General features: G+C 34.2%; 1 protein-coding gene across 8 annotated transcripts in view; it reads right to left on the bottom strand.

Moving 5' to 3' along the window:
• LOC109499872 (high mobility group protein B1-like) overlaps window positions 1-15,001 on the bottom strand; it is an 807,961-nt gene that overhangs the window by 189,535 nt on the left and 603,425 nt on the right. For 2 of the 8 annotated variants that reach the window (XR_006598229.1, XR_002157423.3), the window contains exon 1: window positions 6,662-8,949. The exons of 3 other annotated variants lie outside the window; for them this stretch is intronic. The gene's annotated coding sequence lies outside the window, so the exon portion shown is untranslated. Of the gene's footprint in view, window positions 1-10; window positions 241-6,661; window positions 8,950-15,001 lie in introns of those variants that run through there. 3 more of the 8 variants (XR_006598230.1, XR_006598227.1, XR_006598231.1) reach the window with 2 other exon arrangements.

Below are 15,001 nucleotides of genomic sequence, written 5' to 3'. Positions count from 1 at the left end.
TGTTACTCACATTATATTCCTTGAATAGATGTGTAGGGGGAACTGGAAAGCAAAACATCCATGACACCTGAGACCCTTTCTCAATGTGTCCTGCCCAGAAAATAATGAAATAGTTTTAATATATTATTAATGTGGCACTACTAATATATTAGTATAAACATATTATTATATTGAATAGACAATATTTAGTAAATAATGCAATATGCCACACAAAACCACTGTAAAACTTTCACCTTCCTTCTCATTTTCAGTTTTTCCTTCCCAGTTAGGAGTTACTAAAAGTATCATCTTCCTACACCCCTGATAGATATTTTTTCTCTTGTCATCTATCTATGAAACTAGACTATCTCAACATATATATCTCAAATAGTAACCACAATATCATCTCTTATGTCTTCATTATTTCTGTTCACTCTCCAAGGAAAATTGCTAAAATGATTTTGATATTTTTGCATAAATCCCTTTTCTTGATGAAAATGATTATGAGAAATATAAATAGTAGAAAAAGGACTAAGAGAATATCTAGGCCCAGAAACTGCCTGTGTAAGTCAAATATGCTTGCTTATTTAAGGACACTGAGGAAAAAAGACATTCAAGATTAACTGTACAGAGGTCAACAATGTTCTCAAAAAGAGGTGCAAGTGTCAAGGAGTTTATACATAGCCAGTAGTTACACAGTGTAGAGGATAACAGTTGTGAAGATGAGGGTGACCCTTGAAACTTCAGAATTATATCTACTTTTCTACACCAAGCCTTCTTTTCAGACATAAAGCTAGGTGAATTTTCTATACATACCCTGTTTGAATACATGCTAGAGACCAACTTACTGGGGCAGGTACAACACACAAATTTCATTTATACAATGCAAAATATGTATGTCAGTGTACAGCATACAGAATATACTTAGAAACTCAATTTTGCCATCTACCTCACTCCCAGACACATTCAGACTTATCCAAGAACATTTATGAGCTTAACGCAGAGTAATTGAGGCTAAAAAGGTTATCCAGATGATTCTAGAAATCAGGTTAGCATTTCCTCTTATTTAACCCAGCTACAGTGTGTATTTCCTGTTATTTAACCCAGCTGCAGTGTGCATTTAACCCAGCTACGGTGTGCAAGTAGAGTTGCTTGGCCATGGAATAACCACATTCAATTTTATTTTTTATCCACTGCCGAATTTCTATCCTCTATCCCCAATAAAGACTGTATAAAACCAAAGTGTGTAAGTTCATATTTCCTACTAATTTGAGAATAGTAGTAAGAGATAAGTAATAAAAGTTGAGGTCCAGCTGGTATCAGAGCCAGAAAAATATGAGAACATTTAGAGCATTGTTGGGACAATGACATTTACAAAATGAAATTGAGAGTCAGTTATAGGGGTTTTACAGAAGGGTTGGCATGATATGAATTATTTTTTAAAAGCACCTTGGCCACTCTCAAGAGCAGATGTTAGATTGACCTTACTTTGCTTCTTATTTGAAGAAAGTACACTAGTTGGCTCATTAAATAAGACAATGGCTTGGCCAAAGTCTGGACATAGTGAAAGCTGACAAGATTTTGGACATATTTTGATAATAGAATTAATAACATCTTTGCTATTAATGGACTAGATCTATGTTGTGAGGAAAACCAAAGAGTCAGTGAAGACGACAAGTGTCTTAGGGAACTAGAATGATGAACTGCTGAGGGAGGTTGTAAAATAAGAAGAATAGGAAGGGATGAGAATTTTGGATTTGGTTCTTTTGACTTTGAGATATCTCAGCCATTGAAGGGGTACTGTTGAATTAAAAGTTATACATATTGGTTTGGACTTCAGGAATGATGTCTGGTCTGGAAATTAGGGAATACAGATAGTATTTAAAGTCATGATGTCAGATGAAATCACCAAGATAGTATGTGTATATAGAGAAGATAAAAGATCTAAGGAAGAAGAGTAAAACTTGAAAGGAGATGGAGAAAGTATAAAATGTGTATTAGGAAATAAAGTTTGGTGACTTAAATGCCAACTGAAAAAAAAAAGAAGAAAAAAGTGATAGATTGTTAAAAATGTTGTTTATTGATCAAATTAAAGGTGGACTGATAATCAGTCATTGTGTTTGGTAACACTGAATCATTGCTGATTTTGACAAAAGCAGTTTCAGTGGAATGACATGGTGAAACCTGACTACAGTGCATTTATGAGAAAATCAGAGAATTAATATAGAAAAAATTTTCAAGATATTTTATTTCATAAAGGAAGAGCAACAACACCCATGTCTTTTGCCTACCTCTATTTTAAATGGTGGCTTCTATTGGAGCAATATGATAAAGACTATTTTCAGAGATGAGGTTGAATAGGCATGATGCTTTTAATGGAACATGGAACACACATTCCAAAGAACATAGTGTAATGGTTTTATGTGTTGGAGGTAAGTAGGAAATGGAACAAAATAAAGGATGTGTGAGCCTTATGTGTGTTAGTATAATATGGTCACAGATGAAGGACAATATGGGACTTCAGAGTTTCTTTTGTTTTGTTTCTTGACAAATAGAGAAGAAATACCTGGTGGCATTAATGTACAAGAAAACAGGCAAAAAAATTAAATATGTTGCCTATGATTACATAACTATTAAGTGGAAGATCCAGATTTTGAACATATCCTAAATGAAGAGTATTACTCTTAATTGCTGCACAATCCTACCAATATTTAAATGAGGGGGTTTACTTAAGACTTCATGTTTTTCTATAAACAAACATTCATTGTTTACTTTCACTGTCCCTCTCTCTGCTTTTAGTATCATTTTCTTTAAGGTTAATCTGGATGGGTGTTTGATGCAAATTTACCTCGGAGATTGAGTTTTATAGAGATTCCTATGTAATCTGGAGGGAAACAGAGCCAGACATTTCACTATTTTTGTCTTTTCTGTGTTTTATGCAGATGCTGCAGGGGAAGTCTGCCCATCAACAAGAGAGAAGTTCCACTGTTCCCAGTTTTCTGTTATTATGGTTGCTGCAGAAATCTATGGTCCTCCAATAAAACTGTTGTCATATTTTCTAAGCCTCGGTGGAAAATGGATTCGAGGTGTAGGGCTCATACCAGCCTCATGACTCACATTTCTTTCCAGCCTTACAACCTTCAAATGGGAGTTAGGTTTTGCCACATCCTTTCTACTCACTTCTCAAGATGCTGTTTGCCTCAGGATTAAGGATTTTTTAGTTAGGCTTAAGTACTTTCTTATTTTAATTTTTTCATGTTTAATTTATTTTTTAGAGAGAGACGGAGAATCTCAAACACACTCCATGCTCCACATGGAGGCTGACGCAGGGCTCAATTCCATGATCCTGGGATCATGACCCAAGCCAAAATCAAGAGTTAGACCCTTACCCAACTGAGCCACCCAGGTGCCTCCTAAGTGATTTCTTATTCAGATTACTACCATTAGGCACAGGAATTTTTGGAACTTTTTGGCATATGAAAAACTCCTTTCCTAAATTTTCAGGAGGACTTACAGTTTTTGACAAGTGTTATTGGCCATTTCCCTCATGGTCTTGGAGTTGTATATGTTATGGGAAGAGCGATGGGGGTGTAGGTGACAGTAGAGGAGATTGCATTGGATTCCTGTGCTGAATGTTTATTATTGAAAGGGGAACATAATTTGGTTAACAAATAAAAACAAGCAAAAGAAAAATTAGACTAATACCAATTTTAAGTCAGAAAGATTTTGGAAGAGATCTATTTTACTTTTTAATTTAAAAACATTTTTTTAATGTTTATTTATTTTTGAGAGAGAGACAGAATGCAAGCAGGGGAGGAACTGAGAGAGGGAGACACAGAATCCAAAGCAGCCTCTGGGCTCTGAGCTGTCAGCACAGAGCCCAATGTGGGGCTTGAACTCACAAGTTGTGAGACGATGGACTGAGCTGAAGTCAGCTGCTTAACCAACTGAGCCACCCGGGTGCCCCAGAAGAGGTCTATTTTAGAGATATTTAGTTCTTTGGCATTTTATCATTTGTTTTGGATGAGTTATCACCAATAGGATGCCACTTGTCTAAAATATTGCAAGCCTAGTCATATATATCTGATAATTTCTCCTCAATTTCACTTGGTTATTACTGATACATTTATCACCATCTAAATTATGAGAAGCAATCTCAACATAAATATATACCCTTTGTACAACGGCTTTGATACAATAGTGATATCTCTTATCATAACAAATTAGTGTTTATGTCATCCATCTCATTGAAGACTAAGGGCTTTATTCAGATCTCTTCTACTTACAGAAAATACCCTCTGTCAATATGATCTTGCATAAATTATGATACATTACAGAATAAGTGAATTTATTCGGCTACCGGTTTCAAGTGACAAGTTCAATTAAAAATGTTTATTCTTGTATATCATATTTTCCCGTTAGTCTGTCTTCTTTCAAACTAATTTTCCTTGTAAAATTTTATCAACAGGAGTAAATTCATCCAGACCTTGCACAAGGCTATTACAATGATAAACTTTATTTTTGTATTCTTTGCTTTACTAATGACAGAAAACATTTAACAAATTTAGTATGATTATATAATGACAGAGTGACAAAATATCATAATAGAAAAATAGATGAAATGTATTCTAATAACACCTCTGATGCCATTCAGATAAAAATGTTTATTCACAGGAGGAATTAAGTTATTTTCTTTAAATATTAGCCTATAGAATGAAATAAGGGTGAATCCAATGCTTCATGAAATTTTGTTTCAAAATTAATTTTCCATCTCATCTGCTAAAGAAATGACACATGAAAATAGTTCTAATTTCTGTGTGACCATGCTAAACAGAGAGCGCATTTTCAGAGCTGGCTTCACTGATAATATTGTTCCAAGGTTAAGTTTATCTGCATCCCAGGAAGATGAAAGAAAGAATGTAGCATAAATGATGGTTCTCACTTTTTCTTGAATAAATGAGCCTTTAATCCAGTGAACTATAATTAAACATTTTAATATTCTTCACCTTGTTCTCTTCTATATTCCAAGCCCAGGAGTGATGCTTGCTAGAAACACCTCTGAAAAATTACATCAATTATAACCTTCTTTGAATTTGAATTAAGACTGTTATCTTGCTTTCTTTTTTCCCTCTGGAAAATCATACCAAAATGTATTCTAATTTTCTTTGTATTCCTAGATAAAATTTATTTTTCACCTAGCTATTTACCAGCAAGAACAATAAACCCGGGATGATAAAATTGAGTCATTTCATTACTTGCACTTCTACATATTAGCAACACTGATAAATTATTGTGAACATTCCTAGCGTCAAGAATTTTTATACTTTAATTGTATAGCATATTTGTTGTTCATTCTCTTAAAATTCCTATTGGCTGGGTACAATATTGTACATTTATTTGGGTGCAGTGAGCCCAAACCTAAATGAACAATAAAAGATCTTAGGTAAAAAAGCAATTTTTATCACTTCTTGAAATTTAAACCACAAAGCTGTCAATTAGAATTTCCTTGTGTTACAAGAGGAAATGCAAATCTAAGTTCCTTTTGAAGTAAATTGTTTACTATCTTTTTAAAAGATATATATTAAATTTTAAATAATTCCACTAAATCTTTATGTTTTCAAAGGTTTTTTTTTTTTTCAGGTGATCATCTGTACAGTTTATTCTTCTGTGTCCTATAAGAAAGCAGACACTAATACAGTACTTTATAAAAGGAAAACATTCACTAACTAAGCTCAAATCCATAGGGCACACTAATGAGAATCGATTGAGATAAATGGAAAAGTTCTGGAGTCCTATAAATAGAAAAACACGGGAAACTGACAAACAGGGAAAAAGGGTTCTAATAACTTTAAAGTTTTCCTGGGACCCTACAGTGTACAAGTTAGCTACACTTCACTGTACTTTACCAAAAATTCTCAGCAAGCTCACATGTGTTGAATTAAAAATCTCAAAACTTTGTCACAATGACATGATTTTCTTGGAGCTCCTTATATGTAAACAATGTGAATTTTGTTATCAGGAAATATCAAGAACACTCCCCAAGCAACATACTGTTAATTTTCAAAGGAGCAAGAATGCATAGACCTTGGCCAATTCATTTTCTGTTTGATAATTTCTACGTGTCTAAAAAAAGTTTCTAGAAAACATTAGGGAATCAGTAGAGTGCTTGTGCAAAAAGAGTTTATAAATGCCCAGGCCTGTCTAATGGGAGACATTTCAGGACTGAGCTGGAAAGTGGCTGAGTAGGTCAGGGCAGAGTGTAAATCCAGTCTGCATGATATTATCAAAATGTAACCCTCAGAAAATAGCAGTGAAAATACTCTTTCTGCACATAATCATTTTCCTTTATTCTTCTTTTCCTTGCCTTGTTACCTGTGTGGTGAAGTCAAGACTTCTATATTTGCTTGGGACTGCTTAGCATACTCTATTATACACTGCTTAGGTCTGCCATGAACAAGGCTGAATGGCTCCTCTCTGTGGTCAAGCCCAGGTAATCAAGAGATTTCAGTGGCTTTCAAAACTTCAAATCTTTAGTCTTCCTGGTTGCCAAATATATATATACCAAATACATATATAAATTTTCCTGAATGATAAGGACAGGCTGTGGAAGGAGTGAATAAGTTCAGGAATGCTAGGCCCTAACCAAATACCATTCTTTCAAAAATAGCCTGCAGGAACTTACACACTATCTTTAGTTTGCTTGGGCTGCCCTAACAAAACAACTCAGACTGGGTTTCTTCAATAAGAGAAATTCATTTTCTCACAGTTCTGAAGGCTGAAAATCTGAGATCAGGATGCCAGCATGGTTAGCTTCTGGTGAGATCTCTCTTCCTGGCCAACTTCTAGCTATGTGCTCATATCGCCTTTCCTAAGTGTGAAGAGGGAATGAGAGAGGAGAGAGAGAGAGAGTGAGAGAGAGAGAAAGAGAGAGGAAGCTCTCTGTGGTGTGTGTTATAAGAGCACTAACCCTACCAGATCAGAGTCCTTCCCTTATGACATCATTTAACCTCAATTATTTCTTAGATGCTCTATCTCCAAATATAACCACAATGGAGGCTAGGGCAGCATATGAGTTTGGAAAACACAAATATCCAGTCCATTATAAGTACTATTTCATTTATGACAGAATGAGAAAGGAAAGTATTAAAAAATACCTTTTAAAATCCTACCACTCCTTAAGAGATGAAACAGAAATACATCTATAAGTAGTATGCGTACACGTTTTCAGCCCACATTCTGCTGAATAAATATGAGAATGGGCTAAAGAGAGAGAAAAAGGACAAAGGGAAAAAACAAAATCACACCCAACTCATTAGAATATTGCCTTTAAAACTGAATATACACTGAAAAACAAAACCAGAAGTGAAAGATTACATGTGACTTATTCGTTCTGTCTTATATGAACAAGTCTTAAATGAAGAATTTTTTTCTTTCTTTTTTTAGCAACTGAGTGAACTTGAGATTGAACTGCAAATTGCTGCTTCTACTTTCCCCAGGCTGCTCAAAATTTGAATTTCTGTTAGAGCTGCCAAAGAAAGCCAAAGCCTGAATAGATCAAATCAGCACTGTCAGTTCACTGTGGCCACATTATAAGGAATTAGTTCTAATGAGGAATGACTTCGTAAAGGCGGAGACCCAGAAGGATGAGGAGACAGCTCATGGGTACTCACCTTAAAAGGACGCTTCATGCTGAGTTTTGTGTAAGGTAGGAATTTTAAAAGTCAATATGGAATAGGATAGAAAGTATAAGAGTGCAGAAGGTCCTTGACATTTACTGACAGAAGACTGCATTTAATCTAAATGATAGCAATTTTTCATTGATGGAGTTTCAGAAAGAAAAATAATTGGGCCCAAACAGTGAGCATACAAAATAATTGTGAAGAAAGTTAAGAACAAACTTTAGACAGAAATGACCAGACAAGAGAAATTTTGAGACCTAATTATGTGAAGGTAAGAATATAATGAATGCTTTACTGACAACAAGAAATGGGAAAGTTATGTGAAATTAAAACAATAGGATTTAGAAAGTAACAGAGAGTTTAAGTTGAAAATGAGTAAAATGTTAAGCTAATGGCAATACTGATGATAAGGATAAAATTAGGCAATAAAGAGGTTTCAAGTAGAAACATCAGGTAATATATGCATTTTTTTCCCATTGAATTTTGGGTACTCATGGGAAGGTTTGGAAAACACATTTCACCAGCAAAAGAAAAAAGTTTTATTCGGGAGTTATTTGTACAAAAATCCTGTGACATTAATTTCTATGTAATCATAGAAATTAAGACAAAAGTTGCTTTTCATATACACTATGAAATATTCCCAAAACTTTAGCTTTTGGAGTAAAAACTTACTTTAGAATATTTAATATGGAATTATAGTATTAGAATGTGAAGGTCGTTGTAATAAAAATCCCCTCTCCCTTCTTTAAAAGATTAAATCACTTCTGGGTACTAAGGCCCTTTTTTGTACATACTTCTTTGGTCACAGTCTTGCCATTGGATTTCATCTCCCTACTATGTGGTAGGTTTTCTTCCACCCTAATTAAAACTCAAAGTGATGTTCAAGGTGTCTTGGGATATTTTTCTTAAGTAGAACGCTGGTATGTAACCATGTCAACAATATTCCAAATGAACTTAACCATGCATTCACTGTTGGAATTTAAATTTATCTAGGATATGTCTAGAAAGCTTGTAGAGCAGCAGGTTAATTAAATTCAGAGGAGCCTTTTGAGAAAGACTTCTCATCCTGAAGGATAAAGTACAATGTTGACCTAATAAGACCAGAATCATATCAGGGAAGGCAGAATCTCTTGCTATTTCTCTTGCCCTATCCACTTTTTTTTTTGCATTTTTCCCTAGGCAACCACCAATCTGCATCCTCTCATAATAGATTAAATTCAACCTTTAGAGTTTATATGTATGATTTGTTTCTGCCTTCTTTCACTCAGCATAATTCTTTATGTATCATTACTTTTTATTTCTGAGAATTCCCCTCTTTCTTTTTTTACTCACCTGGTGATGGAAATTTGGATTGTTTTCTTTTTCTTTTTTTCTTTTTATTAATAAACTGGATACAAATATTTGTGTATGGGTCTTTTTTTGTACCTATGTTTTCTCTTGAATAAATAGTTAGGAATGGATTTGCTGGGTCATATGCTAAGTATACATCTAGCTTTACAAGACACAATCAAACTGCTTTCCAAATCAAGTGTTCCATTTTACATTCACATTTAATAGTATCATTCTGTTAAAATTTAGCCATTCTATTGGTGGGCATGGTATTTCAGCAAAGCAACATTTCATTGTGGTTTTAATTTGTGTTTTCCCAATTACTAATGGTGTTAAACTTGTTTTCACATATTTATTTGATATCTGTATGTCTTTTTCTGGTGAACTGTCCATTCAAATATTTTGCCATTTTGAAATTGGGTTTGTTTTGTCATTGTTAAGCTTTACATGTTTATCATGTATTCTGGATATAAGACCTTTATCAGATAATATGATTTACAAACGTTTTCTGCCAGTCTTTAGCTTGTCTTTTCATTCTTTTAACAGTACCTTTTGCAGAGCAAAATATTTTACTTTAGCTAGGATGCATTTTATAAATTTATTTTAAATTATGCTTTTTAATCCAATCAAAGAAATCCTGTCCTATCCCAATCTAACAAAGTGTTTCTTTTATATATTTTTCAAGAAGTTTTGGTTTAGGTCTATGCCCCATGAAGGATACAGTTTAGGTACAAGCCCCATATAAGATTAATTTTGGGGCATAGTGTGATGTGGTCTTTGGTTTTATTTTTTACTTTTTCTGTGGATACCTATAACCTTTGTTTAAAATGTTATATTTTCTCCATTAAGTTATTCTCATGGTGTTTTAAAAATAAATGGCCATGGGGCGCCTGGGTGGCGCAGTCGGTTAAGCGTCCGGCTTCAGCCAGGTCAGGATCTCGCAGTCCGTGAGTTCGAGCCCCGCGTGGGGCTCTGTGCTGATGGCTAGGAGCCTGGAGCCTGTTTCCGATTCTGTGTCTCCCTCTCTCTCTCTGCCCCTCCCCCGTTCATGCTCTGTCTCTCTCTGTCCCAAAAATAAATAAACGTTGAAAAAAAAATTTTAAAAATAAATGGCCGATTTCTGGCCACTATATTCTGTTTCATTGATCTATATGTTCAGACTTAAGTCAATAAAACAATGCCTTAAATCTTTTTTTTCCAAGTGCTCTCAGTATTTATTTGATTCCTTTGACATGCTTTGAGGTAGGACAGACATTTCATAGACACCAAAGTCCTATGATTTGAAGGTCACAAGCCTACATCAGAGGATTATAGATTTATATATTGAAATTAGGTAGCATAAGTATCTAATTTTGTTCTTTTTATTTTTTTCCAAAATTGTTTTGGCTATTCTGAGAAATATTTTGCACTTTAAAAGTTTAGAATCTGCATGTCAGTTTCTGTAGAAGTGTGCTGGGATTTTGACTGAGATTGCATTTAATCTCTAGATCAATTTGGAGGGGATTTACATTTTGATAATATTGAGTCATCTAATCCATGAACATAGTATATATCCCAATTTATTTAGTTCTTTACATTTTCTCAGCAATGTTATGTGATTTCCTATGTATAGATCTTTTACATATATTCTTAAAATTAATAATTAAGTATTCCTTGTTTTCAGTCATAGTACAAAAAGTTAAAATTCAACTTGAATTCTTTATTAATATATAGAATACATTTGAGTTTTATAGATTGCCCTAATATTCTAAGACCTTGTTAACTTTTCTTTGAATTTTAATAGTGCTATATACCCTTTCAGACAATATGTGAGCTGCTCATTTTCCTTTGTAAAATGTAAGATTAGTTTTCTCCAGAGTCTCAATTGCTTATTCCACTTTTTGTTCTTTCCTTGATAATTAGGCCTTACTGAATCTTTTGGTCTAACATGCAAGTTATGGGAGAAAATGCTAAGAAAATTCACTTTAGAATTCTTCTGCTATTCTTCCTAGCATACTATTCCTATCTACCTTCTTTTAAAGTCAAAATTATGAGAAACATATATCTACCACTCATATACAATGTGTACATGTTTAATATCTATTTTTAAAGACCTTAAAGCAAAAATTTCTTCTGATCTTAAAAGTTTCTACTGCAACACTCTTCACAAAATTTACTTCTTGAAGCACATATCACATAATAACAAAAATTATATTCCTAACATATTAGACAATTTGGTATCACACTTTAAGAAGAAAAAAAATATCTATGTAATCATCTAAACATTTTAAGTACAGAAAACAAGTAATTTTGATAGGATTTTATGAAAGCCATCCTAAGCTTTATCAAACATGCAAAGTTTAAAGAAGCCCATCTGTGCTTAAGATGGAATTAATGGAAAGCCTCTGGAATCAACATATTTATCAATGACATAAAATATATATATATATATATTTTTAATTTTTTTTCAACGTTTATTTATTTTGGGGACAGAGAGAGACAGAGCATGAACGGGGGAGGGGCAGAGAGAAGGAGACACAGAATCGGAAACAGGCTCCAGGCTCCGAGCCATCAGCCCAGAGCCCGACGCGGGGCTCGAACTCACGGACCGCGAGATCGTGACCTGGCTGAAGTCGGACGCTTAACCGACTGCGCCACCCAGGCGCCCCTAAAATATATTTTTAATATGAGCTGGATATCATTATATAGAATTATCATTTATCCCAAGTAAATGTTTTTAACAGAGTCACCATTTTATTTAAAACAATACTATATAACTAAATGCCTGAGTATGAAATTATAACCCACTCCAATGGTATTACATAATAAGGATCTTCACCCATCCATAGATATACCTTTGCTCAGGTTACAATAAAGTAGCAGCAAACACAATGAGAACCAAAGTAGGCAAAAATTCTCCTCATTGCCCAAATTATTACACAATACTCTGGAAAAGCAACAATAAGTTACTTTATAGTTTCAATATTTTCCCTTCATGACAGTTCTCTCTTCTACTCATTATTCATTTTCATTAAAAGACCCTTGAAACCCTTTGTGATGGCATGGGGCTAAAACATTTTTTGTGACCTACTACGGAGAAGGGCATCTACCAACTTTTGAAAGAAAAAAAAAAAACCTTTTGAAAAAATGAACTAGCATAGAAATTCCGACACTCACTAGGAATAACAAACTATCTACTTACAAGCTCTCAAGGAGCATGGTGAATAACAACCAATTGGCCACAGACCAATCCCTTGGGCTTGCTTGGTCTAAACCCCATTCCTCTTGCTGGCTTTTGGTTTTAAAATGGGTACATGACCCAATTCTCACTAATAGGGCATACGAGGGAAAGAATGCTTGAGTAGATTCTAGGAACACTTTTCCTTTTCCAAAGAAATGTCAACATTAAGAGATATTATATAACCTACCTCTAGATATGCATATCTCGGTGTGGTATCTGAAAGCATTATAGTCTTGCTCTAGATCTGATGATGAAATCAGTGATAGGGCAAACAAAATGGAGAGATGAAAAGTTGTTGATATTTCTGTTACCAAATCAAATAACCCTGAAAACCACTCTACCTCTGGATTTGCTAATGTATGAGATAAATAAACACCTTACCATTTAAGACAGCTTGAGTTAGAGTTATTGTTTTTGTGGCTGAAGCATCATAACTGATACAGGTTGGAAATCAAAACCAGAGATTAAGGTAGGTTTTCAGACACACTACTCACCAAGTCTGTGTAGGTTTACCTTTGGCAATAGACTAACCTTTAGAATGCCAAACTGTCATTAAGGGAGCAGCAGATTATTTCCAGGTCCTACTCACTGGTACAGCACTTCCTACTATACAGTTGGGTCAAGCTCTTATTTATCAAGGGAATAAATACTTCACCAGGGAATAAATTATCATCCACAATTGAATAGGACAGTGGCAGTCAGGCACTGAAGGATTCCCTAGGTATTTAAATCTTATTTCTATTGTTAATTTTATCAAATACATTTCATTAGTTCAAAAGTTAAATCCTTCCTCTCCCAAAGAAAACTTACAACTCCCAGTGTACAACATTATAGCTCATAGAGCCGAATCGGACGCTTAACCGACTGAGCAACTCAGGCGCCCCATCAGTTCTTACATTGTTAATGTGTCTTGTCTCCCTATCTCTACGTTGCTCAGACGTCCAGAAGAAAACTACCAAACAAAAAGGAAAGCAGAAACACTCCAATATTAGAAGAGAGACTATTAGAAAAATAGAGGAACACTGAAGTGTCTTCCTGCATGGTTAGATAATTTGGGCAACTGATCAGAAAATCTAGAAATGTGTACCTCTGATCCCTTTGACTCATGAGTTCCCTGCAGTATCTGTACTAATTCAATTAGGAAGGGGAGCAAGAACAAAGGCAGCATTACTGAACTATGTAATATACACTACGTGCATTAAGAAACATTATTTAAAACTTTTTCAAATGGCTTAGACACACTATACTTTTATGATGCACATGCAACTATGCCATTTTATTCTCTAACCACAGAGGGAATTGAGTGAATCTGACGGAAAGATAGGAGCTGGCTACTAGATAAAACAAGATATCCCCCACCTTCCATCTCCAGGACATTTCTCCACATTTCCATGATCCTACTTAATACAAAAGTATATGTGGTTTTATAATGTATATATTTATTACTTAAAAAAATTTCCATATCAAAGACCATACTGAGAGCTCATATGAGCTCTACATTTGTAAGGAACACAGGAAAATAGTAATCAGGTACTTGCAAAGTTTACCTGACTCAGCCGTGGCTCATCATGGTCTATCTGAAATAAGAAAATGTGAATTCTACCATTTGGCTTTGCAGTGTAAGTAGAGACAGCCCTTTCAAAAGAGTTTCAGACAAACTTATAAATAAACCATTGCCAATTAAGGAACACCATTAAATAACAACACCTCCATTTATTGGATGCTTGCCAAGAAGGCCAAGCAACTTAACATGTCTTAGTCCAAGGAATTCTCAGAACACAAGATAATAATAAGATAACTATTGTTTACAGATAAGGAAACAGTTTTAGAGCAGCTTAGTAATCACTCATGGTCATACTGTTTACTAGTGTTGGAGCAGGAGTTTACACTGAGTTTTCTTGAACTCCATCTTATGTAATTAATAAATGAATACCTAGCCCTATCAACAATGAAGAATAAAATTTAGAAATATATTAAGCTAAATGATAGTAAACCCTGAAAATAAGATATAATTATTTTCTTTGAAATCTCTTTGAAGGAAGAATAGGCACATGTATAAACATCTACTATTACAGAAATAAGGAATATATTTATACAAAAAACAAGAAGAGAATTACAAGTATATGTTGCCATAGTTAGAACTGTTTTTCACAGCAGGAAACATATCAAATCAAGGAATCAGGGGCAAAATTAAAAATATCTTCAAAGTATAATATATCATATCCAAATAGAATTTACTCTCAAAGCAGGATAGCTCAGGATAAAGAAAACAATTTATAAATGTTATACATCATATCAAAGTAAAAACATATTCAATAATTATAGAAAACATGATTAAATATAAAACATTTGTAACTAATTTTAAAAATATAATAAAAAGATATATCCTTAACCTAGTAAAGATTATCGCCTTAGCAACTTTAATAAACATATGCTTTGCCTTTTGAAGCTGGAAATACAGACTTTAAAATATAATTCAATTGAGATAAATACTGTATTGAAGAGATTCAGGGAAATATGCATAGATAGCATAATGTCATGTGATCTGATCAAGAAAGATGTTTACATCTAAAGGATGGGTAAGAACAAGCTATGTGAAAGGGGAAGAAGTTAGCACTCCGAGCAGAGGGGTGAATACCCTCAAAGGGACAAGAAAGAGAAAAGACTATGCTATATCCCAGGGATCAAAAGGTCCAATGTGTTTGTGTTTGGAGAGACGGGGAGGAAGGAAAAGGAAAGGAGTGTGAGAAGAGAATTTGGCAGAAGACTTAAGATCTATATCTTAAGGAAATGG

This window comes from Felis catus, chromosome B2 (assembly GCF_018350175.1).
Source record: "Felis catus isolate Fca126 chromosome B2, F.catus_Fca126_mat1.0, whole genome shotgun sequence".
Lineage (NCBI taxonomy): Eukaryota > Metazoa > Chordata > Mammalia > Carnivora > Felidae > Felis > Felis catus.
This window is presented reverse-complemented; position numbering and strand designations above follow the sequence as displayed.